Source organism: Musca autumnalis, unplaced genomic scaffold (genome assembly GCF_047663935.1).
Source record: "Musca autumnalis isolate F117 unplaced genomic scaffold, ASM4766393v1 scaffold_1, whole genome shotgun sequence".
NCBI classification, from domain to species: domain Eukaryota; kingdom Metazoa; phylum Arthropoda; class Insecta; order Diptera; family Muscidae; genus Musca; species Musca autumnalis.
In genome coordinates this window covers 289,618,295-289,645,829 of record NW_027411644.1, presented here as the reverse complement: position 1 = coordinate 289,645,829, position 27,535 = coordinate 289,618,295, and the positions used below count along the sequence as shown (strand labels likewise).

Genomic DNA, 27,535 nt, shown 5'->3' with positions numbered 1-27,535 from the left:
TCCATCTATCACAACATGATCAATTTGATTACTTGTTTTCTGATCTGGAGACAGCCAGGTGCCCTTATGAATATCGAGATGATTAAATCTGGTACTGCTAACTACCATGTTTTTTGCAGCTGCAAAGTCTATCAGCCTCATACCATTGTCAGATGTTTCACTGTGGAGACTGAATTTCCCGACTCTTGGGCCAAAGATATTCTCCTTTCCAATTTTGGCATTAAAATCGCCTTGAATGATTTTAATGTTATGGGCAGGGCAACGGTCATATGTTTCTTCTAAGCGCTCGTAAAATATATCTTTGGTCTGTTCGTCCTTGTCTTCAGTGGGAGCATGAGCGCATATAAAGCTGATGTTGAAGAATTTTTCTTTTAATCGAATTGCAGCAAGTCTTAAATTCACTGGGGTGAAGCTTGGTACCAGATGTTTTAGCCTCCGACTAACTACGAATCCGCAACCAAACTCATGGCAGCTATAATACAGTGCGTCACCTTTAGGTGTTGTTGTGACGCTTTTCCCAATCCATCGTATTTCCTGTATGGCAGTAATATTGGCCTTGTACTTTTCAAGTACGTCTGCCAATGCGAAGACTGCACCTTCTCTATAAAGAGTGCGAACATTCCAGGTGCAGACTCGCAGATCACGGTCCTTAAAACGTTTGCGGGGTTCGTCAACTTTAGAGGGGTTTGTTTTTCTTTTCTTTCGTTTTTTCATAGTAGGCTGTTTTTCTAGGGGAGGGTTACTAACCCGACGCCCAAACCCAAGTTTTTAACGTTCTTATGGGTGAACGCGCGGCACTTGTTAGCTCAGTACCTTTAACGGTCGTTAAAGGCAGTTCCCCAGTTGACACCACGGGGTGGTCAGTGTCCACTCGGGATGAAAGAGGGACCAAGATAAATCCTGGGCTTTGCCATGTTAAAACCGGTCAGGACCGTTGCTTGGTATCTTCCATCCCCTACGTCACCCTGCGACTCCCTTTACGACGGTAACATTTTTTTCTTGCGCAAGTCCATACTTCCTGAAATATTGGCTTAAAAGTTCCAAGAAACCCAGACGGCACCAACCAAAATGGTAAATCCGCAAGTAATTCTCGCAGGGAGTTTCTGATTGGTGCATACTTTGCACATCATATTATTTTATACAGTCATGTTAGTTACTTTAACGTAATAATTATAGTGTTTGGTTTTTTTCAGTGGCTGAGGGTATATCTCCGACTGATTCTTTCTTACTTGTTTTCAACCCAAATAGGCTGCAATTATCCTTTCAAAAAGAGTAGACAAAGGTCTTCAATGAAAAATGTAGCAAAATTGTTAAGTTATTTTATTCATCTAGCTTTTAATTGCAACCATTACATAAACATTTCAAAAAACAAGACCTTACCTTTGTAAATGTTGTTCATTGATTAATTATACCCTCAGCCTTTAGGCTAAAGAGGGTATTTACACTTTGATACGACCAAAAATGTGCCTCATCGAAATAATGGTTTTAGACCCCAAGTATGTTTGTACGATATTTGTTCACGTGAACATATTAATTTTCTAATAAATATAATGAATGTCTTGGTGAGGGTTGCATGTGTAGATTAGAGATCATTTTGTTAAATAGGGATCTAGTTTAAATACAGTCCACTTGAAAAGGGTAAACATGTGGCAAGCAGACCTCCTTATCGTGGGAGGTCGTTAGAAGGAAGGAGATAAGAATTTCCATTCCCACATGTGGCATGTCTGAAATAGATTGGTACAGGCAATCTATGAGCAGTCTAATAACCATGTGGTTGCTTGCTACATGTATGCGCATGTAAGATAAGAATATTTTACGACCTCTCCATAAGATTGTATGGCAGATGCGTTCGTACACATATGTGCACTCTCACTTTCTCTTTTCTACACACTAGTTTAAGTAGGTTAAGTTATATTTTTGTATTTAGTTCTTAAGAATAATTTCACTTTTAATAAACAGTGCATGTATAGAATTAAACTAGGAAAGACGTCTTGTTCTTTCCACGCTACGGATCCTTATTTACAATATCCGCTTCAGTCTGTCTGTCTGTCTGTCTGTCCGTCTGGCTGGTGCGCACGATAACTCTCGAACGGATCAATCGATTCGGTTCAAATTTTGGGTATCGAAATATTTTGTCCAGATTCGATTTAAGTTCGAAGATGGGCCGTATAGGTCCACTCCTTCAGGTACCTCCCCCATAAATGTTCACAAATTGCGAAAAACTTGTGCGCACTATAACTCTTGAAGGGAATAACCGATTTGGTCCATACTTTGCACATCGTGTAATTTCTACCAAACTTAGATGAGGTTCCAATATAGACTCAATCGGTCCACTCCTTCGGATACATCCCACACAAAATTTCGGAAATGTTCGGTTTAGGACCTGGTCTCGAATCTCTTTGATTTTTGTTTACGCAAGTTGTATTCGCTGTCCTCTATACGACGCTGTAAGTTTCATTAAGGGCAAGTCCATACTTCCTGAGAAAATAGCCTGAAAGTTACAAAAAACCATATGACACCGTGTGTAGTGGTTGGAGCGCAAGATAACTTCCGAACGGATCTGCCGATTCGGTCCAAAAATTGGCTTTCGTAATATTTTGTCCAAACTTAGTTCAAGTTCAAAGATGAATTATATCGGTCCACTCCTTCCTCAGGGGCAAGTCCATACTTCCTGAAAAAAATAGGCTTTCGTAATATTGTTTCCAAACTTTGTTTAAGTTCGTAGATAAGCCATATCGGTCCACTCCTTCAGGTACCTACCCCACAAAAGTTCAAAAATACTGTACACATTCTCATAATATCTACCAGATATAGATAAGGTTCGAATATGGACTATATTTGTCCACTCCATCCCGTACCTCCCACACAAAATTTTGGATAAGTTCACTTTAAGACCTGCTATTGAATCACTTTGATTTTTGTTGATGCAACATACATTCGCTGCTTCAATTACCTTGTTTCAGGGGCAAGTCCATACTTCTTGAGAAAACAGCCCGAAGGGTGTAAGAACCCCCTATGACACCCCCATGGTCTATGACGGTCCATTCCTTTAAGTACCTTTTCCGCAACAACATTTTTGTCGGTTCATACGACCAAAATTTTGAAACCCCCTAAATACATAAGTTTTTTGTGAAAATAGTGTTTCAATTTGCACAGGCTGAGGGTATATCTCTGTCGGCAAAACCGACTGATACTTTTTAACTCGTTTATTTTAAATTTTGTTATAAAAACTTTCTTTCCTTGAAATTGGTACTCAGTTTGATTAATATTAAAAATTTATAGAAGAATTTTGACGAAGCGTATTAATAGAAGGAAGAAGTTGTCGATTTCAGTGTTTCCTCCCCTCCTCACTTGCTGAAATGTATAATTTCCCATTGTAGCACAGCTGTTTCGCCCTGATAAATGTAATTAAGAAAATTGTTAATTAAAAGATGACCTTCAGGAAACAAATTTTGAGGTGCGATGGTGTATAAAATTGATGTACATGAGGAATATTATGAATATTTTACAACCATAAAGGGGTATTGGAGAAATGCCTTCAGAAAAGCAGAAGTACTTTGACTAAGCGAAAGTATTTCGAAATGAAGAGTTGGTTGTCGTGTTCCCGATGACGCACTTCATAACTTTAAATGTTGTAGATTGTAATTTACGCCTAATGATGAGTATCGACATAATTGTAATTAAAATGTTATCCTTTGTTGGTTGCGGGGGTGTTCGATTACTTGTTATAAATTTCAAAGTTGTTCTTGTTCCTTGTACTGATTCTTTTTAATATTGCCTCTTTGTTGTAAAGTGCTGATTAAACTATACAGTACAAATAAGCAAGTTAAATATTCTGTTCATTATTCATTTCCCACCACAGGTAATTTATTTTGTTGTGATTGGCGTTTGAATTGCTTTAAAATACTTCATCACTGAATATGCTTCAAGGTTTCATTAGTAATGCTTATATACCTACTATGCGGCAAAAATTTTATTTATTTTATTTCAATTTAGTTTGCTTTAAATTTCCAAGATGTATGTATTTTTCCATTCGGTATAAACATTTCTCAATTACATCCAGCTCTTCATACTTTCCTCACTACTACCGAACTGTAAAGCTATTTCTTTGGCAACTGTTAATTGCTGATAGGAAGAATACACCACAAAACCCAAATCATCATCTTCATTTTCATCACCATTGTGTTTTCATTTCCATTATCAATGAAATGAATCATTTGCATTTCGTCATGTTCTTGAAAATTCTTCCACGCGCCTGACTTTAAGTTCGATGTTCATTAATCTTTTGTTTTCGTATATGTTTTTTTATTTTTTGCTCTCTGCTTCATAGATGTCAGATTGTTACCTTAAATTTCTTCTTCTTCTTCTCCTCATATCTACCATCTTTCGACTTCACTACTGTCATTTCGTTTCCACTGCCATCATCATTTCACTTTTGATAGGATTCAGAAAATGCTTCGTTGGCTGTTTATCTGTTCATTTGGTTATCCCCCTCTTCCGTTTTGCTGTTTATTTCGCATTTAATTAAAATCAATAAATCTACGAAATAAGGAAACACACAGGAGCAAAAAAAGACCGACAACGAAATGAAAAAGGCAAATCGAGGAATAAAGCAAAAACAAGTCAGCGATTGAATGATTTGCTTTTAATTATGTGATTTTCAGATTTGTTTTTCTCTTCCTTTCCTGTGTTCCTCAAACATCTTCCTCCTCCTCTTGTTCTTCATCTCCTACTTGGCTTTGTTGTTATTGTTGGTATAACATTCAGCTGAATTGATTTGCTTTGTGCAAAGTGCGAGATTTACTGCCTCAATAAGTTAATTAACATTGTTGGAGCCTGAATTCCAATTAATTTGTATGCCATGTTTTTATATTTACTTTCAGTTTAAATAGATTTGCAGTGTTAATGAATACTGCAGATGCTGTTTAAGGTACATGATTTTTTTTTTTTTTGTAGTTATGCTATAATGAACATGTATTTGCCAGTGAAATATATATGGGGATTTCTGTGTGAAATCGGACACTTTTAAAAATGAGTTTTTTGATTTCCTTTATTTTTTGCTTTGGTTTTGCAGCTCATCAGCAAAACATTTTAGCATATTTTTAGATTTTTGACTAAAGGTTCCCGAGATATCGCGCCTTAAAAATGTCGAATTCTGTGAAAAACTATATGCAAGAAAATACTCGTAACTTATTTAATATTGGTCCAAATAGAAAAAATCTGTTTTTGATTTTTTTTTATTTTTGTATCAGCTATCTAATAAAAAATAAAAAAAAAATGTACACAGTGGGTTTATATCAAATTTTCGCGATTTAATATTTAAAATCGATTTTTATAAGTGATTCTACTCTTTGATTTTCTTGATTTTTTATTAAACTACGATTAATTACAAAAATTTTAAGTCCAACTTGGTAGTGGCAATCGAATGATTCTATTTTTTCTAAATTTTTTAAAATTTGTCAATAAAGTGTGCGATTTCTTTCAGAAATCCCCCTATACAGTCATAAGCATAATTATTCAGACAAAATTGAATTTTGCTGTAAAACGGTACAGAATTTATCGTTGTCATGATTAAGTGTTCAATACGCCATTTTTTATACCCTCAGCATTTATGCTGTTTGGACGAAATCCATTTCAGACAATTAGGAGTCGATTTAGCAATGTCGGTCGGTCTGTCTGGCTGGCTGGAGCGCTCGATAACCGTCGAATGAATGAACCGATATGTTTCAAAATTTTGTTTTCGTAATATTTTGTCTAAACTTAGTTTAAGTTCGAAAATGGGTACCTCCCCCACAAAAGTTCGAAAATGTTCGGAAAATTTATGCGCACAATAACTCTCGAAGGGAGTAACCGATTTAGTCCATTCTTTGCACATCGTGAAACTTCTGGACTCAATCAGTTCTCTCCTTCGGGCACTCAATCGGTTCACTCCTTCGGGTACCTCCCACACAAAATTTCGGAAAAGTTCAGCTTACGACCGGCCCTCGAATCGTTTTGATGTTTGTTGTAACAGCTTGTATTCACGCCCCCCATACGACGATACAAGTTTCATCAGGGGCAACTCCATACGTCCTGAGAAAATAACCAGAAAGGTGCAAAATAAACCCTATGACACCGTATGTAGTGGTTGCAGCGCATGATAACTCTAGAACGGATCTGCCGATTCGGTACGAATGTGGCCTTCGTAATATTTTGTCCAAACTTAGTTTAAGTTCGAAGATAGGCCATATCGATCCACTCCTTCAGATCCTCCCACACAATAGTTAAAAAATGTTCGGATAAAATGTGCGCACGATAGCTCCTGAAGGGAGTTTTTTTTCAGGGACAAGTTCATAATTCTTGAGAAAACAGCCCGAAAGGTGTAAAAACCCCTATGTCACCATATGTAGGGGCTGGATAGCACGATAACTCTCGAGCTGATCAACCGATTTGGTCAAAAATTTGGCCTTCGTCATATTTTGTCCAAGGACAAGTTCACACTTCTTGAGAAAACAGCCCGAAAGGTGTAAAAACCCCTATGTCAACATATGTAGGGGCTGGAGAGCACGATAACTCTCGAACTGATCAACCGATTTGGTCCAAAATTTGGCCTTCGTCATATTTTGTCCAAACTTAGTTTCAGTTCGAACATGGGCAATAACGCTCCACAACTTTCGGTACTTACTTACTTAGCTGGCCCATTACAGAACATTTGTTCCATAGACCGAACTAAGAAAAGATCTCCAATTCTCTCTGTTTTTCGCTTCGCTTTCTGGAATACCGCGCCTTTTCATTTCTTCATCCACTTGTATGCTCCATCGAAGCATAGGCCTGCCGATTCTGCGTGCACCGCCATGTGGCATGCATTCTTATGTTATGGCCTAGCCAACGCAATCGTTGCATCTCGATACGTTGAACTATATTCATGTCTTTGTACAGCTGATAGAGCTCGTGGTTCATACGACTTCGATATTCACCGTCAACGCAAATCGGCCAGTAGATCTTTCGAAGAATTTTCCTCTCAAACACACCAAGCACTGCCTTATCTGCTTGCGCAAGTACCCATGCTTCGGAGCCATACATTAGCACGGGTAGTATCAGCGTTTTGTATAGTGTTATTTTTGTGCCGAGGTAGACGAAGTCTTTAACTACCTTAAAATTATAGGTACCAACTTCCACAGTTGGTCCGAGCTCTATGGACGCTTTGCGCGTCGACACCATCAATTTGGTATTTTCGCCGTTTACCGCCAGACCACTTTAGCAGATTCTCCATCGACCTTCATAAAGGTATCGGTTACTTATTTTACTGATCGTCCCATGATGTCTATATCATCAGCATAAGTAAGTAACATGTGGCTATTTGTGTAGATTGTGCCACTTCTGAAAGGCTGTCTCCTTGCCTGAAACCTCTTTCGGTACAAAACTCTTCGGAGAGGTTCTTTCCAATTTTAACTGAGGACCTAGTATCAGTTAAAGTCATCTTACAAAGCCGAATGAGCTTTGCGGGGATACCAAATTCAGACATTGCATGGAATACCGGAGAGGACTGTCGAATGCTGCTTTATAATCAACAAAAAGGTGATCTGTGTCGATCTGCATCTCTTGGGTCTTCTCCAGGATTTGCCGCAGGGTAAAAATCTGGTCAATGGTGGACTTGCCAGCTCTAAAGCCACATTGGTATGGTCGAATTATTTCGTTGAACATTGTCTTTAGTCGTTCGCACAATATCCATGACACTCTCTTGTAGGCGATAGGGAGAAGACTTATGCCCCTATAGTTGGAGCATAAAGTCTTACCTCCTTTCTTATGGACGGGACACAGGATGCTCAGGTTCCAATCGTCGGGTACGCGTTCTTCCTGCCAGATGGAGCTAACTAGCTGATGCATACACCTTATCAGAGTGTCGCCTCCGGTTTTAAACAGCTCGGCTGGTAGGCCATCAGCTCTTGCTGCCTTATTATTCTTCAGCCGGTTTATTGCTGTCTGTACCTCATCTTGGCCGGGTGGTATACATTCAATACCATCTTCTGGGATTGGATCTGTGGTATCTTCGTCGACTTCGCTACTATTGGATACCAACTGTTTGGAAAAATGCTCTTTCCATATTCTTAGCACACTATCTGTATCAGTTACCAGATTACCTTGCTGGTATCTACAGGAGGATGTGCCAGTTCCAAAGCCATCAGTTTGATGTTTCACTCTTTGGTAGAATTTTCGGACTTCATTCTGTCTCCTGTACATCTCGATTTGTTCACACTCCCGCTTTTCCATCTCTCTCTTTTTCCTGCGGAAAAGACGTTTCACCTCTCTCATTTTCTCCCGATACCTCTCTCGTGCGCTACGCGTTGCTACTGATTGTAAAGTAGCCCTATATGCCGCATTTTTCTCTTCGGTAGCAGCACGACACTCCTGGTCATACCATGGATTCCATGGTGGAGGTCTCTGGTATCCAAGTACTGATTTTGCGGCTGTTTGCATGGAGTGGGCAATGTTTTGCCATTGTCCTGATATGTTATCGGGACGAGGAGTGCTTTGATTAAGCAGATGGGCCAGTTGAGTGGATTATGCTGTGTCTATCTGTTGTGATTGCAGCTTACCGAAGTCCAACTTCCGTGCTGTGTCTGTTGGCAATTTGTTTGCTACGTTTAATCTGGAACGTACCTTTGCTGCAACAATGTAGTGGTCCGAGTCTATGTTTGCACCTCGGAACGATCGTTCATCCAACACGCTTGATGCATGTCTTCCATCTATCACAACGTTATCAATTTGATTTCGTGTTCTTTGATCTGGCGACAGCCAGGCGCCCTTATGAATATCGAGATGCTTAAATCTGGTACTGCTAACCACCATGTTTCTTGCAGCTGCAAATTCTATCAGCCTCATACCATTGTCAGATGTTTCACTGTGGAGACTGAATTTCCCGACTGTTGGGCCAAAGATATTCTACTCTCCAATTTTGGCATTAAAATCGCCTAGAATAATTTTAATGTCATGGGCAGGGCAACGGTCATAAGTTTCTTATAAGCGCTCGTAAAATATATCTTTGGTCTGTTCGTCCTTGTCTTCAGTGGAAGCATGAGCGCAAATAAAGCTGATGTTGAAGAATTTTGCTTTTAATCGAATTTAGTTTTAATCGGGTACCTCTCACACAAAATTTCGGAAAAGTTTAGTTTAGGACCGGTTCTCAAATCGTTTTCGTGTAAAAACCCCAATGTCACCATATGTAGGGGTTGGAGGGCACGATAACTCTCGAACTGATCAACCGATTTGGTCCAAAATTTGGCCTTCGTAATATCTTGTCCATATTTTGTAAGTTTCAGTTGCGGTCCACAACTTCCGGTACTTCCCCCAATATATTTAAAAATTTCACTAAACTGATATACACGATATCTCTTGAACGGGTCAAAACTTTAGTGATCCCGTTACCGAATCCGGGCAAAGATGCCAGCATATGTGAATCGTACAGGCCGATTTCATTACTATCGCCAGTAGTGAAGATTCTAGAGGCACTACACCACATGATGATAAACTGTTTCCCAGTTGCCGAACATAAACATGGATTACGGAAATGTACAGTATCACAACAGCATTGCACAGCGCGTTTACACATAATAGTCGAGGACGGAACCAGAACAGTCCGTGCAATTGAACCGTTTGGTGGTTCTTGACTTTTTGAGGACATAGAGAAGACTTCTCTCCAGCTGTGTTTGAAACGTTGGATAATTAACTATATGCATGGAAATCGTATATTCGTAGAGTGAAACAGCGAGTTCCACAAGCCAGCATGATATCTTCGGAATTGTTAAACCTCTACCTATCTGAAATTCCAAACCATCCAGACGGCATAGAGTTCGTATTGTAGGCGGATAATTGTACGATCTTGGCGTCGGGTTCTATCATCGATGACATGGGTTATAGGTAAAATATTTACGTAACTGGCTTAGTATATCGTTTCCATCTGAGGAAATATGAAATATTCACCCCTGAATCTACTGTCACGCTGTTCACCAACTGGAGGTCTGAAATAAGGCTCTCATAAACATACTCTCCTGAGAAAGAGAGAGAGGTTCTATGGGCAAGGACTTCTAGATCAACGAGCATATCGAGCAGGCCTGATTTGCATTTACACTGATTCAGTTGCGCATGCAGTAAAAAGGTACAGTGTGAATCAAGGGCGTAGCCAGGATCGAATCATGTAATATCAAAACGAAGCTACAATAACGCCATATAGAGATATGAAGCTATTTTCGCAAGTATTGTAGGGGAAAATAAAAAACAAGTAAAAAAGCGTTAAGTTCGGCCGAGCCGAACTTTTCGTACCCTCCACCATAAAATATTCTGAACTAAAATGGAATAATTAGTTTTCATCCCCAACTTTAAGTGGGTATGTTAAAATGTCAGATAATGTACATAAAATGCTTCATTCGGGAGGCCTTTTTTATGGTGCCTATATCTAACTATGTATGTTGAAAATTTTTGGTGGACTAGAAATTGGAAGGTACTGTTATATAGGGGTTATAATAAAACATGGACCTATTTTGACAGTTTTTAATGGGAGCCTTTAATGTCAAATAACTCCTAATTCGGTTAAAAATTGCAGTTAGAATCCTCAAAATACCGAAAATCGGTACATAACGTGGGAACTTCAAATGTCATTAAAAGCTAGTTCGGAGGTATGTGGGCTATACGAAAATATTAACTTAAATGAAACATTTTTGTTGCAAAATTTTTGTTGGCTTTTAAATTTCAAATTACAGAAAGTTCATCCAGAAAAAAAACTAAGGTACGGAAAATCGGGAGGTTTGTTTTGGGGCTATACCAAAACATGGGCCTACGTTGGTTAAACATTTTAAGTAAAATCCTCAAACTACCGAAAATCGGGAAGTATCGTTATATTGGGGCTTTGTTGAAAATTGTTGATGCCGATGTGTGGTGACCACTATAACCTTCAAATGTCAAATTACAGTTAGTTCGGCTAAAAATTGTAGCTGAAATTGCAAAATTACTGAAAATTGGGAGGTGCCGTTATATGGGAGCTATATCCGAACATGGACCTATGTTGACAATTTTTGATGGAGAGGTGTTGTGACCACTAAGAACTTCAAATGTCAAATTACTGCTAGTTCGGTTTAATATTGTATTAAAATCATCAAATTGCTGAAATTCGGGAGGTACCGTTATATGGGGGCTTTATCAATACATCGACCTTTCTTGACAATTTTAGGTGGAGAGGTTTGGTGACCACTAGGAATTTCAGATGTCAAATGTTCAAATTACAGATAATTCGGTTAAAACTTGTATGTAAAATTCTCAAAATACCGAAAATCGGGGTACCGTTATATGGGGCTTTACCAAAACATAGACATATATGTTCATAATTTTTTCGAATATAAGTTTTTTGGTCACTAAGAATCCTAAATATCAAACTATAGCTAATTCGGTCTAGAAATGTGATTTAAAAAGTCAAAATACCTGAAATCAGGCGGTAACGTTATATGGGCGCTATTACAAAATATGGACCTATGTCCACTAGTTATATAAGTTTATTGACATTTAAGAACCCTTAATGTCAAATTATAGCTAAATCGGTCTGAAAATGTAGCTAAAAACGGCAAAATACCGTAAATCGGGGGTACCGTTATATGGGGGTTATACCAAAACGTAGACCTATGTCCACAAGTTTTCTTATATAAGTTCATTGGCACTTAAGAAACCTAAACGTCAAATTATAGCTAAATCGGTCTGAAAATGTAGCTAAAAATCGTCAAAATACCGTAAATCGGGGGGTACCGTTATATGGAGGCTATACCAAAACGTGGACCTATGACCACAACTTTTGTTATATAAGTTTATTGACACTTAGGAACACTAAATGTCAAATTATAGCTACATCGGTCTGAAATTGTAGCTAAAAACGTCAAAATACCGTAAATCGGAAAGTACCGTTATATGGGGGCTATACCAAAACGTGAACCTATGTCCACAAGTTTTGTTATATAAGTTTATTGACACTTAAGAACCCTAAATGTCAAATTATAGCTACATCGGTCTGAAAATGTAGCTAAAAACGTTAATATACCGTAAATCGGGGGGTACCGTTATATGGGGACTATACCAAAACGTGAACCTATGTCCACAACTTTTGTTATATAAGTTTATTGATACTTAAGAGCCCTAAATGTCAAATTATAGCCACATCGGTCTGAAAATGTAGCAAAAACCGTCAAAATACCGTAAATCGAGGGGTACCGTTATTTGGGGGCTATACCAAAACGTGGACCTATGTGCACAAGTTTTGTTATAAAAGTTTATTGACACTTAAGAACCCTAAATGTCAAATTATAGCTAAATCGGTCTGAAAATGAAGCTAAAAACGTCAAAATACCGTAAATCGGGGGGTACCGTTATATGGGGGCTATACCAAAACGTGGACACTTAAGAACTCTAAATGTCAAATAATAGCTAAATCGGTCTGAAAATGTAGCTAAAAACGTCAAAATACCGTAAATCGGGGGGTACCCGTTATATGGGGGCTATACCAAAACGTGGACCGATACAGCCCATCATCGAACTTGACCTGCCTGCAAACAAAAGACGCATTTTCCCAAAATGTCAGCGTCCTATCTCCATTTTTGTGGATGCTAGAGTGATTACCACAGACGGACGGACGGACATGCACAGATCGACTCAGGATTTTACCCTGATCAAGAATATATATACTTTATAGGGTCGCAAATGAGTATTTCAATGCGTTACAAACGGAAAAACAAACTTAATATACCCTCCATACTATGGTGGAGGGTATAAAAATTATTACGCGATATCTCAGAAACTTGACGTGTGGCGAAAATTTCATTTTGGGTTCTTAATATACTCACCAAGAGCGTTCATCTCCAAAACGAATTTGGTCCATTTAAGCCGCCAAATATTATCTGATCATCATGTTAAATTTTAAACTTCTTCCTTATCGTAAGGCCAAACCTTAATTAAAATTTCACGCCGATCAGACTATCATTGCGACCTCCAGAGCCACTATAAAATCGGATAAAAATTTTGTTTTTGGTCCATTTCACCCCCTAAATATTTTACGATCATCACTAAAAACTAATCGTTTCAATTTTGGTCTGAACCCGACATCCACACAAAACTTCGTGACGATTGACCACAATTGCGGCCTGGAGATTGATTACAGTTTTGAATGGACGGACGGACGAGCACACATCTCATAATCGTTTTATTTAGTCGAGATATGCTTTTTGGTGTTACATGAACTTTCGGAAAAATAAAATGTGGAAGAAAACACTTGCTGTTGATAACTTCAAATTTCAGATTTCACTATAACTTTGAATTTTGACGATTGGTTTTGATATCGACAACGGTACCTGTAACTGTGTATTTTATATTACTGGTGTTTTATTATTGTTTATCAAATTATTTTCGATTTTGTATAATCTCCTTATATTTGAGCGTGCCGCCTTTTTGTATCCTAAAACATGTTTTTATTTGTTTAAGGGGTGACCCCCACTTGAAAATTTTAGACAATCGAAAAAAATAATTGGCCTATTTTAAAGTATAAGTAGCATAGAATAGGTTCTATACCTTTCAAGTCGATCGGAACAAAATTGACTAAGATATGAGTGTAGGAAGGGAAAAATTCATTTTGATTTGTATGTAGCATAGAAACTTAAAACGTGTTTTTCTCGAAATGGCATTTTGAAAACGGTGCCAACTCTAGCTCAAAAACTAATGAACCGATTGTCATATAATTTTTATGAGCTTATGAAGGACATCAATAACTACTCCTTCATCAATTTTATTTAAAAAAATTTTTTGTCCGTTTTATGACCACAAAATATCAGTGTTTTAACCTACTGTTTTTAAAAAATCGACCGATGAAGCACTAGATCTTTATGTTTTAAATAAGCATACATAAATATTTGACGATCGGTTCATTAGTTTTCGAGCTAGAATTAGCACCGCAAAACGCTTTAATAAAAACAGGGTTTGGTAGACGGTAAATTGCCACAAAACTACGTAATATTTTTAAACAAGAAAAACTCAGAAAGTAGATTAAAATGCGCTCTATCACATAAAAAAATCATCTACTAAAAAAGTTTCAAAGTTTCCTTGGGAAAAAATCATAAAAAATGGCTTTAATTGGATTTACAACAAAGGGTCACCCCTTAAAATTATGTTGGTCAAATGGTGTGAACAAATTAGTTCATAAAAAGTTTTTCAAGCAAAATCCCCAATAAATGTTCTCTTTTTAGGATTTTGCATAAACAAGTGAGGAATAAATTTAGCTAACAATCTTAATTGATTGTCAAAATAATAAATATAAATGTCCAGCATTTAGTCTTGTACGCATTTTAAAATCTTCATAATTATTGCGCCTTAATTTTGCCATTTCATCACTTGTTTCCACTTTTAATAGCATTTATAATCCTTGATAATGAGAAAATTTTTTCAAAAAATTAGCCAATATTATCATTGTTTACTTTTTTCCTTTCCAGAAATTTATTAAATCACCTTTTTTGTTGGAAATGATTCCCATCACTTTATATTGCCAATCATATTTCACATAAACGTTTTGTTTCCGCTCTAAAATTGCCCACATAAAACTTCCAAATGGTCCATAACACCATCATAGGATTATGAAAAGGAAAACACCAACTAAGGACAACAAAAGGAAAAGAAGACATCAAACAAAATGGTGAATGGAAAAAGTGCATTAACGTAGAAAAGAACGTTGAAAAAGAAATACCCAAAATTATGTTTGTTTAGGCAGCAACTGAAAAAGGTATAAAGTACACAGATTTTTTTGTTTAGCGGAAAAGTAACGTTATTTGATTTTAGGTAGGGATGGCAATTTGAGATAACGGTAGCCAATGAAAGGATTTTAAAATGGAGACATTCAAAGTTTTTTATTTCATATTCTTTATTATAATATTGACGTATTTTATGTAAAAGTGCTTCCATCCAGGAAGGGTAAGGAAACATCTATTTTTGATATTTAAATAAACAAAAAACCTTGGAGGGCCATCGCTATTAACAAAATATAGAGTTCAAGCAACCAGCAATCCAGGTTCAAACAGGAGGAGATCACTAAGAATCTAAACAATCCCACGGCAGCGGGATCTTTCGTGCCGGATTGACGCAGAACCACACAACATTAGCAGCCAGCAGCATATCCCGGTATGCCTGCTCCTAATTCTTGGTCCGTGCCGGGACAGAGGAAAACCCAGGACCAATTTATTTGTGCTCAGTTTGCCACATCCGCATCTTCACCCATATCCAACCTTCGGTGAGATGCAATAGATGACAGAAGTGGGTGCATCTAAGGGTTGCTTTGGACTTGTCCACGTGAGGGACTACGACAGGGACTATGTTGCTGCATGAATACAGTTCAATTCTAATTCCAGAAAATGCATCCTTTTTGCAATTTAATTGCAATGGAGTGGAGTTGTCATGAGTCGGAAGAACATCAAGGTCGCGGCGAGGCAAGAAACCAAGGTCAACAACAACTGTATCTTACAACGTTGTGATGGCTACAACGTCTTAAGTAAGGATAAGTGGAGGTGGAGGATTAGCTTTCCTATTGCACCAGTCTGTCCAATACAGACCTATCTCGCTTGAGCCTGTCTCTAATGACCCGTACATGGAATGTATGGGGGTAGCAGTCAGGTGTGGAACTGCCGAGATAGAGTTGCTAAACGTATACATCCCGCCGAGAAATAGCTGTATCTCAGATTACGTGCCTAACATTAGCCCGCTTTTGGAAGGTCATAATCGTCTGGTCCTGGGGGACTTTAATGCGCATCATGAGATGTGGCATTCGGCCCTCGGAAACGACCAAAGAGGTACAGGGCTGGCTAAGCAAATTGACAGCTCTACGTTTTGCACGGTCAATGAGGACGCCCCTACCAGGATTAGAGGAGAGTGTCACAGCTCGCCAGACATAACCATCGTGTCACCTGGTCTGACAAATTACGTTACCTGGCCACCCGTCATTTCCCTTGGATCAGACCATCTGCCCATAATTGTCTCCATTATCAGACCACCCGATTTCATTACCTCTGAACGCCGCATATTCGTCAATCATAAGAAAGCTGATTGACCGGGTTTCAGAGAGTTCACCAATCACCGCTTCAGAGAACTGCCCAATCCTTCTGATGTTCGAATAGCGGAAAGGACGTTCCGAGACATCATCACTGCTGCAGCCGCTCGCCATATCCCTCTGGTCGAATACCCCAAGTAAGACCAAACTTCCCTGCAGAGGCGACGGGATCACTAAATGAGCGTGATGAGCTTCGCCGAACCAACCCCAATGACCCCAGAATCAGGGAGCTGACACTGGAAGTTAACAGGCTGGTCGGCGAGCATAAGCGGAACAAGTGGTTGAATCATCTGAAGAGTTGCAACATTGGTGCCGGTATAGGTGAATTGTGTGGGTTATGTCACTCTCGAACCCTGGAAGAAGGGAAGATAGCACCTCAGTCATGTTTGGCGACGTTACGTTGACTGACCCGAAGAGGTGCGCAAGTTATTTCAATCGACAGTTTGTCGAGCACACCGAGAGTGACAGGACGAAGAGGAGAGTATTACGTCGCATCAAATATCTTCCTGCCCAGGATGAACCCCCACAGTTTCCAATGGATGATGTTGCGAATGCCATCAGGAACGCTAAATCATCCAAAGTGTTGGGCCCTGATGGAATCTCCATGGTAATGCGGAAGCAGCTGGATGAGCCGGGAGTGGAGTATCTCACTAAACTTCTCAACTTGTCGCTAGCCACACTCATTGTTCCCGCAGTCTGGAAAATGGGCAGGGTGGTCCCGGTACGGAAGCCAGGCAAGGATGCCAGCAAAAGTGAATCATACAGGCCGATTTCGGTTTTTTTCGCCCGTAGCAAAAACCCCTGAGACCTTAGTCTTCCCCAGTATCAGGAATAGCTATCAAGTTGCCGCAGCACGACAAGAGCGCTGTACGCCATCTCCACATATATTTGTCAAGGACTCAAACCGAGGCCGCCGAACAGTGATGGTGGCGCTTGACTTATCAAAAGCCTTTGATGCAGTCAGGCACTCCACGCTGTTTGAGGACATTGAGCAGACAACCCTCCGGCCAAGCTTGAAGAGAATTTAATGTCGTGGTCGACGGTAGCAGAATTCCGACCACAAACTGCCCCAAAATTTTAGGGGTCACATTCGACACTACTTTCAAGTCGTGGGCCTACGCCACAGCTATCTGCGACAAACTGAAGTAGGAACATGGTCTTCAAGTCCCTAGCCGGCAGCACTTGGGCTGCAGATAAAGAAACCTTGTTGACCATATATAACGCGATAAGTCGGTCTGTGGTAAGCTATGCGGTTCCAGTTTGGTCCCTGGGTTTATTTGACACAAATTGGAAAAAGATTCAAACCTGTCAGAATGCCGCCCTGAGAACAGCAACAGGGTGCTTCCTTAAGTCTTCAATGGACCATCTACATGTAGAGGCAAAGATTCTTCCAGTAAAGCAACACAATGAGATGCTTTCATTGCAGTACCTGCTTGGATGTTACCGTGTGAGCCATCCCAATCACCATCTTGTGGGTAGGCCCGACACATACAGGCAGATCAGGAAGGATATCCATGCTCTAGAGGGAGAGGTCCAACGATACAGGAGAGAACCCCTAAATCAACAAGCGTATCAAGCGGGTTTAAATAGTATTCACACGGATACAGTTCCCAAGGCCTTAAGCAATTGTAGTGTGAATAAAGTTCTCGAAATACATCCCCCATCTATTGCAGCTGAGGAGCGTCAGCTGCCACGACAAACTAGAGTAGTATATAGGCTCAACTACGCTCGGGATATTGCAGTCGCCTAAATTCTTATTGGACGGAAATCGACCGCGCCGTGCAAGGCATCTACCTAGTATGTGGCATGTGCCCGCACGACACAAAACACCTTTTCAACTGCCTAGCCAAACCTACTCATCTAACTCCAATGGATATGTGCAGCCACTTTCCTGGAACTGGAGATAGACCCAGAGCCAGATTGAACAGAAGAACAAACATACAAACATAATAACAAACACTGTTACAACAACAACAACAACAACCGTAACACCCAAGCAGGTACCGCATCGACTATATCTTGTTATGCTGCTGCACTGGTAATAGCAGCACAGCATAGGTCTTGTTCCTACTTCTGATCTTGTCGCAAATAGTAGCTGTGACTTGTGTGAACTACTTAAACATGTTATCGAACATTACACCCAATATTTTGTGGTAGTTTGCGGTATTCCAAAAAGCGAAGCACAAAACAGAGAGAATTGGAGATCTTTTCTTAGTTCGGTCTATGGAACAAATGTTCTGTAATGGGCCAGCTAAGTAAGTTTGTGGTCGGAATCGGGACATCAGCGACCACATGTTGAACAAACCGACAGCGGATTTAGCGGCGGATATTTTCATATTCCTTAGATGTAAGCTATGTAGACATTTAATCTCTCAGGTAAGTCATCGACGATAGGACCCGACGCCAAGATCTTACATTCATCCGCATACATTACTATCTCTATGCCGTCTGGAGGGTGTGGAATTTTACAAAGGTGGAGGTAAAATAGTTCCGGAGATATCATCCGCCTTGTGGAGCTCCCTGTTTCACTCTACGGGGTTTGGACTTCTTGTTTCTGAATTCCTCAAACGACTGGCGTCCGCACATATATGCAGTTGAGTATCCAACGTTTCAAACACTGAGAGTGTTCTTCTCTATATCGTCGAACAGCTTAGCATGGCCTTCGATAGGTCAAGTACCACCATGAATGTTCAGCCCTCGACTGATATATACGTATTTGGAGTGTAATGCTGTAAGCATTTTCCATACTGATGTGGTGGAACTTGGAAACTTCTTCTCATCATGGAACGCCACTTCAATAGCGGGTCCGACCTGCCAATTTTCCCGGCTTCTGCTACAATATGGGTGACAAACGATAGCTTGAGGAGACTTGTTAAATGCCTAACTCCGGATTCATCTAGTTGCTTAAGAATTACCATTGATATTCCGTGTGGGCCAAATGCTTTGGATAGGTTCGTGTTTCGTATGACTTCTGCAATATCGCTCATAGTAAAGTGTGCATCTGTCACACCGTTTAAAATAACAGTTTATCTATCATCCTTCTGTCGCTGCCCACAATTTTCTTAAACCTGTACCTTGGCATTTTGGCGTAGCAACCCTATCCGCTTATGCCTGTCGCCTAATATTTTCTCTGCTACTTGAGGATCAGAGGGAATGGGCCGTTTTCTGAAGCGACGGTTAATAATTTTTCTGAACCCTTACCATTCAGATTTACCATGATTCAGAAAAGTACGGCGGTCAGAGGTCATGAAGGCGGGTGGTCTCTTAACGGAGACGATGATTGGAAGATGGCATAATCCAAGGGAAATAATGGGTTGTCAGGTAACGTAATATAGGAGCATCTTTGTTACCAGTGCAACATGTGGAGCTATCAATTTCCTCGGTCAGCGCCATACCCCTCTGTTCATTGCCTAGGATTGAATACCAAAGCTCATGCTGAGCATTGAAGTCCCCTAGAACCAGACGGCGACTGTGATGTTCCTGCGACGATTTCACTGACTTCCTGACTTAGCGATTTGCATGGACCGTTGCAATTGAATTACAGGTATGATGCACCTTCCGGTCGCGGAACAAGTACATGTGTTGTTAGATACTGCGTATGTTGTTGTTGAGGAGACTGCGGGGTGTCTCATATTCCGACCAGGAACTTCGAGACACGATGGCACGGTAAACAGCAAGATGAGATCTATCGCAATAGTCATGAAGGCCTCATGACCTCAGTCATTTAAGTTGGCGCTGGCAAGGATTGTTACTTAATTTGACCATTATCTGTAGAAGTATGAACATACCCAGGAAAAAGCTATAGTGTCCCAATCAGAACCACAACGACTAAGTTCGATGAGAATTTCAAAACAATTTTAGCATCCCTAAGTATTTCCTTTTTATGCTTTACTCTTGCTCACGTACCCATAAGCTTTACACCAACAAAATGTATGTTGATTCTTTTAGCCACGTTGTTCACTTTTTTCTTTTGCTGTTTCTGTTTCGTACCAAAGCCCTAAGTGTTTACCCAAAAGTACTCTAAGGATTCCAAACAACTTACGAAGGATACAATTGTGTTTTTTTTTGAGGATGTTAACAACTTTCCTGCTTTGTTCTCAACGTTGAGTGTTTGGTCTACAAGTGCTTGGAATGCGTTTGCCATTCATTCGAAGCAATTTTTTGCGTTGGCCAATTGAAATAATGTGGTATTAAGGTGAAAGGTCAACAAATAATTCAATTAACAACAAAAACAACATGCAAAACATATGCCTGGAAAACCTAAACCATCTGCTCGTTGTACAGTGTCCAGTGCTTTTAGAAACACAGCCACTTATGTTGACTTCCTCCCTCCACATACTACCTTCATTATGGACATCATTTCAGTTGTTCGCCATAGGCATATGGCAACTTTAATGCGTACCGGCTTGTGACAGGTAGATGAAAGCAAACCACTAATGTTTACCTTTAGTGGGGAAATTTATGACAGAACATTAATTTACTGAGTGCCGCTAGATGGATGTTGGATAGCATGGAGAGGCAATTTCATAGTAAAGGAAACAAATTGTTATCTGTTTAGGTTTAACCAAAATATGCAATGTCCAGAGGTAACATTTTTAATGAATTTTTCGAGGGATGAAACGCTAATGTTTCAAAGGGGAATGGGTCCCAGCCACATCTCTGGAATTATGAACTTGCTCATGGAAAAAATATTTATATCATTGTAATCAATACCATTCTCGGGTAACCCTTAAACTGCACTTAATTAAGAAATTTTTGAACTTTTTGGAGGAAAAGAAAGAGTGGGTCGACATAGTCCACTTCCACTTTGTTTGGAAAAAACATGACATTGTTAAAACTTAGAACAAAATCCGTTACTTTCTTCGAGAGTAACCGAAATAGTCAAACAGTCAGACTCTTCAAAATTTTTGAAGGACATTGATATGCAAATTTGAAACAGAAATGTCCGGACTCGTCATTGAAAGTGCTGTCAAAGTACTGGGTCGAAATTACTACCTTTATTGAAGTGCGAAAGGATTGGGAGAATATCTATAGTTGATACCCTATATTATTATATTGCAGTTAGCCGGAGATGTAGGGAATGAAAGATATCAAGCAACGGTCCTGACCGTCTTTAATATGGCAAAGCCCAGGACTTATCTTGGTCCCACTTTTAACTCACCCATAACAATGATAACAAGTTAAAAAGCGTTAAGCCGAACTTTTTATACCCTCCACCATGAAATACTCTGAGCTAATATGGAATTATTAGTTTTCTTTCTGTTGCAAAAGTACCTATGTACACAATTTTAGCTGGAGAAGTCACTTGACCACTAGAAACCCAAAATGCCAAATTATAGCCAATTCGGGCAGAACATGTAGCTAAATACTTCAAAATATTGGAAATCGGACGGTACCGTCATATGAGGTCTGCCAGAAAACGTGGACATATGCCCATAACTTCTGGTAGAGAAGTTTATTGGCCATTGAAAACTCTAAATGTCAATGTCTGAAAATGTAGCTAAAAGCATCAAAAAAGCTGAAATCGGCCGTTACCGCTATATGGGGGCTGTACCAAAGCGTGGACCTATGACAATAACTTTTTGTGGAGAAGCTCCTTGATCACTAAGAACCCTAAATGAAAAATTATAGCTAATTCGGTGAGTTACAAACGGAATGACAAACTTAGTATACCCTCCATATTACGGTGGAGGGTATAAAAACTTGGGTTCGGGCGTCGGGTTAGTAACCAAACCTTGGAAAAAACATCCCACTAAGAAAAAACAGGGAAAAAGAGAAACATCCCCCTCTGAAGTTGACGACCACCCCAAAAGTTTGAAGGACCATGACCTGCAAATCTGCACCTCGAATTTTCACACTCTTTATACAATGTACTTAAAAAAAATACAAGGCCGATATAATTACCATACAGGAAATACGATGGAATGGGAAAGGCGTCACAACAACACCTAAAGGTGACGCACTGTATTATAGCTCCATGACATAAAGCATGAGTTTGGTTGCGGATTTGTAGTTGGTCGGAGGTTAAAACATCTGGTCTCCAGCTTCACCCCAGCGAATGAAAGACTTGCTACAATTGGAATAAAAGCAAAATTCTTCAACATCAGGTTTATTTGCGCTCATGCTCACGCGCTTGGAATAAGCAAATGACCGTGGCCGTGCGATTTTAATGCCAAAATTGGAAAGGAGAATATATTTGGCCCAACCGTCGGGAAATTCAGTCTCAACAGTGAAACATGTGACAATGGTATGAGACTGAGAGACTTCGCAGCGACAAAAGACATGATCGTTAGCAGCACCAGATTTAACCTTCTCGACATACATAAGGGTATCAGGTTGTCCTCGATCAGAAAACAAGAAATCTCATTGATCACGTTGTGATAGATGGAAGACATTCAACGAGCTTGTTAGATGTACGTTCGTTCCGAGGAGAAAACATAGACTCAAACAATCACCCTGTTGCAGCAAAGGCACAATCCCGGTTAAACGTAGCAAATAAAGTATGAGCAGACACTATACGGAAGTTGGACATCGGTAAGCTGCAATCACAAGAGATAGAATCAACATATTCCACTCAACTAGCCCAATTGCTTAAACAAAGCACCTCTCGTCCCGATAACATATCAACACATTGGCCAAGTATTGCCCACTCCATGCAAACAGCCGCAAAATGCATACTTGGATACCAGAGACTTCTACCGAGGTATCCAAGAGAAAAATGTGGAATACAGACTTAATACCAAATTTCAGCCATTTCGGAGGAATATTGAGGCCACAACCTTCAAAATACCGAAAATCGGGAGGCTCCGTTCTAAGACTGAATGGTCTAACTGTAGGGCCATAAGTCTTCTCCCTATTGCCTACAAGATAGTGTCAGGGATAATGTACGAACGACTAAAGTCTATGGTCAACGAAATAATTGGACCATACCAATGCGGCTATAGACCTGGCAAATCCACCACTGACCACATATTGACCATGCGGCAAATTCGATTATAAAGCAGCCCTCGGCAGCCCCCTACATACATAGCTATTTCAAGCGATGTCTGAATTTGTTATCCCCGCCAAGCTCATTCGGCATGGTTCCGAAGCCTGGCTACTTGCGCAAGCAGATAAGGCAGTGATCGATGCGTTTGGGAGAAAAATTCTTCGATGTTCGAGATCTACGGGCCAATCTGCGTTGACGGTGAATATCAACGTCGTATGAACCACGTGCTGTAAGGCTTCGATGCACTGTGGTTCCGCCCGTGGACAAAAATCAAAAAATTTATGTCGACAAATTTGATTGCAATTGAAATAAATATTCTCTAAACACATTCAATTTTATTATCCAGTATTATTTTTGTCAATTTACAGCGGTAATATGCCAAGTCGAAGAAGTTGATATTTGTATGTGGTGCCTTAAAAACGAAAAAAAGATCCGCAAAGCATTCGTAGCTTATGAGTGAAATTATAAAAACATTTACAGGTAAATGTACAATTTCCAAAATGAAGCTTATACGATAGTCCGGTCAAAATAGACATTGAAATAGCAAAAATTCCCACACGGCTGAATTTTGGTGGAGAGCTAGGGTTTGCCGTTAGAAGCAACGTCCTAAAAGTCCCCATCGATCCCATGTGTGCAAAAAAAGTTATTCGGGGTCAAAGGTCAAATTTTAATGGTTTTTAGGCTTTCGGATTTATTTTTTGAAAACGGTTGATATAACCAAAAAGTGATTAAAGTAAATATTGTAGACAGAAAAATTATCTACAAGTTTGATCTTTATAATTTTTTTCCTGGAAGGAACCATTCTTGATATATAGCTGTTCTAAAAAACACATGATTTTTATGCACTTATAGGGGAAATATGCCCATATTCATACGAACCGGCTAAAATAAGCGAAGTAACCGGGTCTGTCCCCCAAAAAATATATATGTTCTTGAAGAGAGAAATTATAGCTATCTTTTAAAAAAAATTTCAACAAAATCGGAGCGTGTTTAGTAAAGTGATTCAATGTTAGAGTCATTTTATGCAAAAATAGCCCATTTAACCCACATGTATAATTGTAAGCCCAACGGGAACGACCCCAACAAAAACTCTCCGATTTTTTTCAAGTTTTGTCAGAAGGTAGGGTTTGTTGCGCTGATTACGGAAATGTATAATTTTCGACGGTTGCGGATCCGGTTCGCCGGTTATTCGACCCGAAAGGCCAAATTTAAAAACCGGGTTAGACCCGGTTCTACCGATCCGATTACAGCAAAGTGGATATCGTTTGAAAGCTTATGAAAGTATCTAACACATAGTGTCATTACTTTAACCGGGTCCCCTCATATTGTACTTACGCGGCTAATTTTTTATTTGACCTTTAGATCGCGATATCTCGAAAATGGTAAGTCTTTTTTAAAAATCGTCACAACCGCTCTTGTAGACAATTATTAAATCTACAACTTTTATTTTAGTCGGCTTTTGCTAAGTCTTACCGTTTTTAAGAAAAATTAAAAAAAACTGAATAATGCCTCCAAAAATGACCTTTGACCCCGCATGTCTATTTTGACCGGACTACGAGAAACTTCTTAGCCTAGCACAAAAAGTTCGGTATAAACAGAAAAAAGTTAAGTGTTTTGGAAACTTCCATCTCTGTTATGAACACATGTTAAATTTTGTTTCGATCTGGTAACTCCTTCATATAGAAACAGCTGTTCAAAAAAGACGCAGCCGCAATTTTTTTACAATGGAAAAATTAGAAATGCCTGATGTCATTAAATATTTACATAAAAAAGGTTTATCGGGACAAGAAATTCATAATGATATGGTGAATGTGTTAGGTGAAAGTGCTCCTTCATATGTAACAGTAAAAAATTGGGTTGCTGAATTTAAACGTGGTCTTACAAGCATTGAAGATGAACCAGGTAGTGGACGTCCAAAAACAGCAACTACAACAGAAATTGTAGCCAAAGTGCATGATATGGTATTAAATGATCGACGAATAAAAGTGCGTGAAATTGCTAATATCATGGGCATCTCAAATGATCGAGTTCATTTAATTTTTCATGAAGAACTACAGATAAAAAAGCTTTCTGCAAGATGGGTGCCGCATTTGTTAACAGTCGATCAAAAAACGCATAAGAATAAACATTTCTCAAGCTTGTTTGGATCGTTTTAAGCGAAATAAAATGTATTTTAAGCGTCGTTTCATAACTGTTGATGAGACATGGATCCACCACTATACTCCAGAGACAAAAGAACAATCCAAACAATGGACTGAAGCTGGAGGAAGTGCCCCAAAGAAGGCAAAAACAATTCAATCGGATGGTAAGGTTTTGGCAACGGTTTTTTTGGGACTTCAAAGTTATTTTATTGATTGACTATCTGCAAAAGGGTAAAACAATAAATTCAGAGTACTATTGCAACCTTTTGGATCAATTAAATGTACAAATTCGAGAAAAACGTAAAAATAATTTTTCATCAAAACAACGCACCAGCGCACAAGAGTGTTTTAACAATGGCTAAAATCAACGAATTAAAGTACGAGATGCTTGACCACCCACCATATTCTCCTGATTTAGCTCCCAATGACTTTTACTTGTTCCCAAATCTAAAAAAATTCCTTGCTGGCAAGCGTTTTATCTCAAATGAAGATGCAATTACAGTTGTAAACCACTATTTTGATGACCTTGAGGAAAACTATTTTAATCAAGGGATATAATTGCTAGAAAAGCGTTGGACTAAGTGTATTGACATTTCAGGAGATTATATTGAAAAATAAAAATATTTTTGAAAATCTAATTATTCTCTTTCATTGATAGGCTAAGAAGTTTCCGAACCGCCCTAGTACTTGATGGCATTGAAAATATTCTTACGAAAAAACAAATTCAAAATTCGTTTTCTAAGTTCCTTAAAAATAAATTCTTTGTAAATGGCTTTTTGTGCAATTTTTAATATCACTGCTATAAATTTATGTTGAGTTTTACTAATGTAAGGGCAAGTCCATATTTTTTTAAAATACAGGGAAAAGTCTCCAGTTTACGATAAAAAGAAATCAAGCTGCCACCATCTGCCAGCCTGTAAGTTATTCCCCTTATACCACGTCTGTAAAATCGCCAAAATTCCGAAAATCAGGAGGTACGTTTACAAGGGAGATATACCGAAACGTGGACCTATATTGAACGTTTTTTGCAAGGAGGTATGGTGTTCCCTCAGAACTCAAAATGCAAAATTACAGCCAAATCGGTTGGAAATTTTGGCTTAAATCGTCAAAATACCGAACATCGGGAGTCACGTTTATATGAGAGCTATTCCTAAACTTGGACCTATATTGAACATTTTTTGTACGGACGTATGGTGTTCCCTCCGAAGTCAAAATACAAAATTACAGCCAACTAGGTTAGAATATTTGGCTAAAATCGTCAAAATACCGAATATAGGGAGGTACGTTTATATGGGAGCTATACCTAAACGTGGACCTATATTGAACATTTCTTTCAAGGTGGTATGTTGTTCCCTTAGATCACAAAATACAAAATTACAGCCAAATCGATTGGGAAATTTGGATAAAATCGTTAAAATATAAAAAATCGGGCGGTACCTTTATATGGGGGCTATACCCAAATGTGGACCTACATCCATTAAAATTGTTTCTCTTTCTTTTGGGCTCGTTATAAAACTATGTTTAAAATTTCTAGGCATTAGCTCGATTAGAACTATTTTTGGCACTCCTTTCCATACAAGTGGGACCACTGTGCGATGTAGCAAAAAAACTGGCAGAAGATGGAAAGTCGCAGTATTCTAAAAATCAAAGCGGTTATGTTTTGTAATTGCAGCCTACCAATGTCCAATTTCTGACTTGTGTCTCTTCGTACTTTATTTTCCACTGTTAATCGACTACGTACCTTCGCTGCAAAAAGGTGGGGGTTCGAGTCTATGTTTGCAATATATGTATTCTTAAATCTGGTACTACTAACTACCATGCTTTTTGTCGCTGCTAAGTCTATCAGTATCATTCCATTGTCAGATGTTTCGCTGTGGAGACTGAACATTCCGATTGTTGGGCCAAATATATTCTCCTTTCTAATTTTGGTTTCATCTAAGCGTTCGTAAAATATATCCTTGTTCGTCCTTGTCTACGAGAATGAGCGCAAACAAAGCTGATGTTGAATAATTTGGCTCTTATCCGAGTTGGATCCAGTATTTCATTAACCCAATCCATCGTATTTCCTGTATGACAGTAGTATCGGTCTTGTGTTTTTATCGAACTTAAAAAAAAAACTTCGTACAATTCCTTACTCCTACCTCCCTCATAAACGTTCAAAATCATCACTTAAGTTCAGTTAAAGGGCTGTTCGAGGATTGATTGTGTACATTGAGGGTAGATCTTCTAGGCAAGTCCATTCTTCCTAATATTATTACCAAAAAAGACCCATCCAAATCCTATGATGACCAACTAAAATGGCTAGTTGAA

The 27,535-nt window shown here is 39.1% G+C and overlaps 1 protein-coding gene across 4 annotated transcripts in view; it reads left to right on the top strand.

Annotated features, from left to right (window-relative positions):
• LOC141389683 (octopamine receptor beta-3R-like) overlaps window positions 1-27,535 on the top strand; it is an 825,473-nt gene that overhangs the window by 673,259 nt on the left and 124,679 nt on the right. The gene's annotated exons all lie outside the window — the stretch shown is intronic.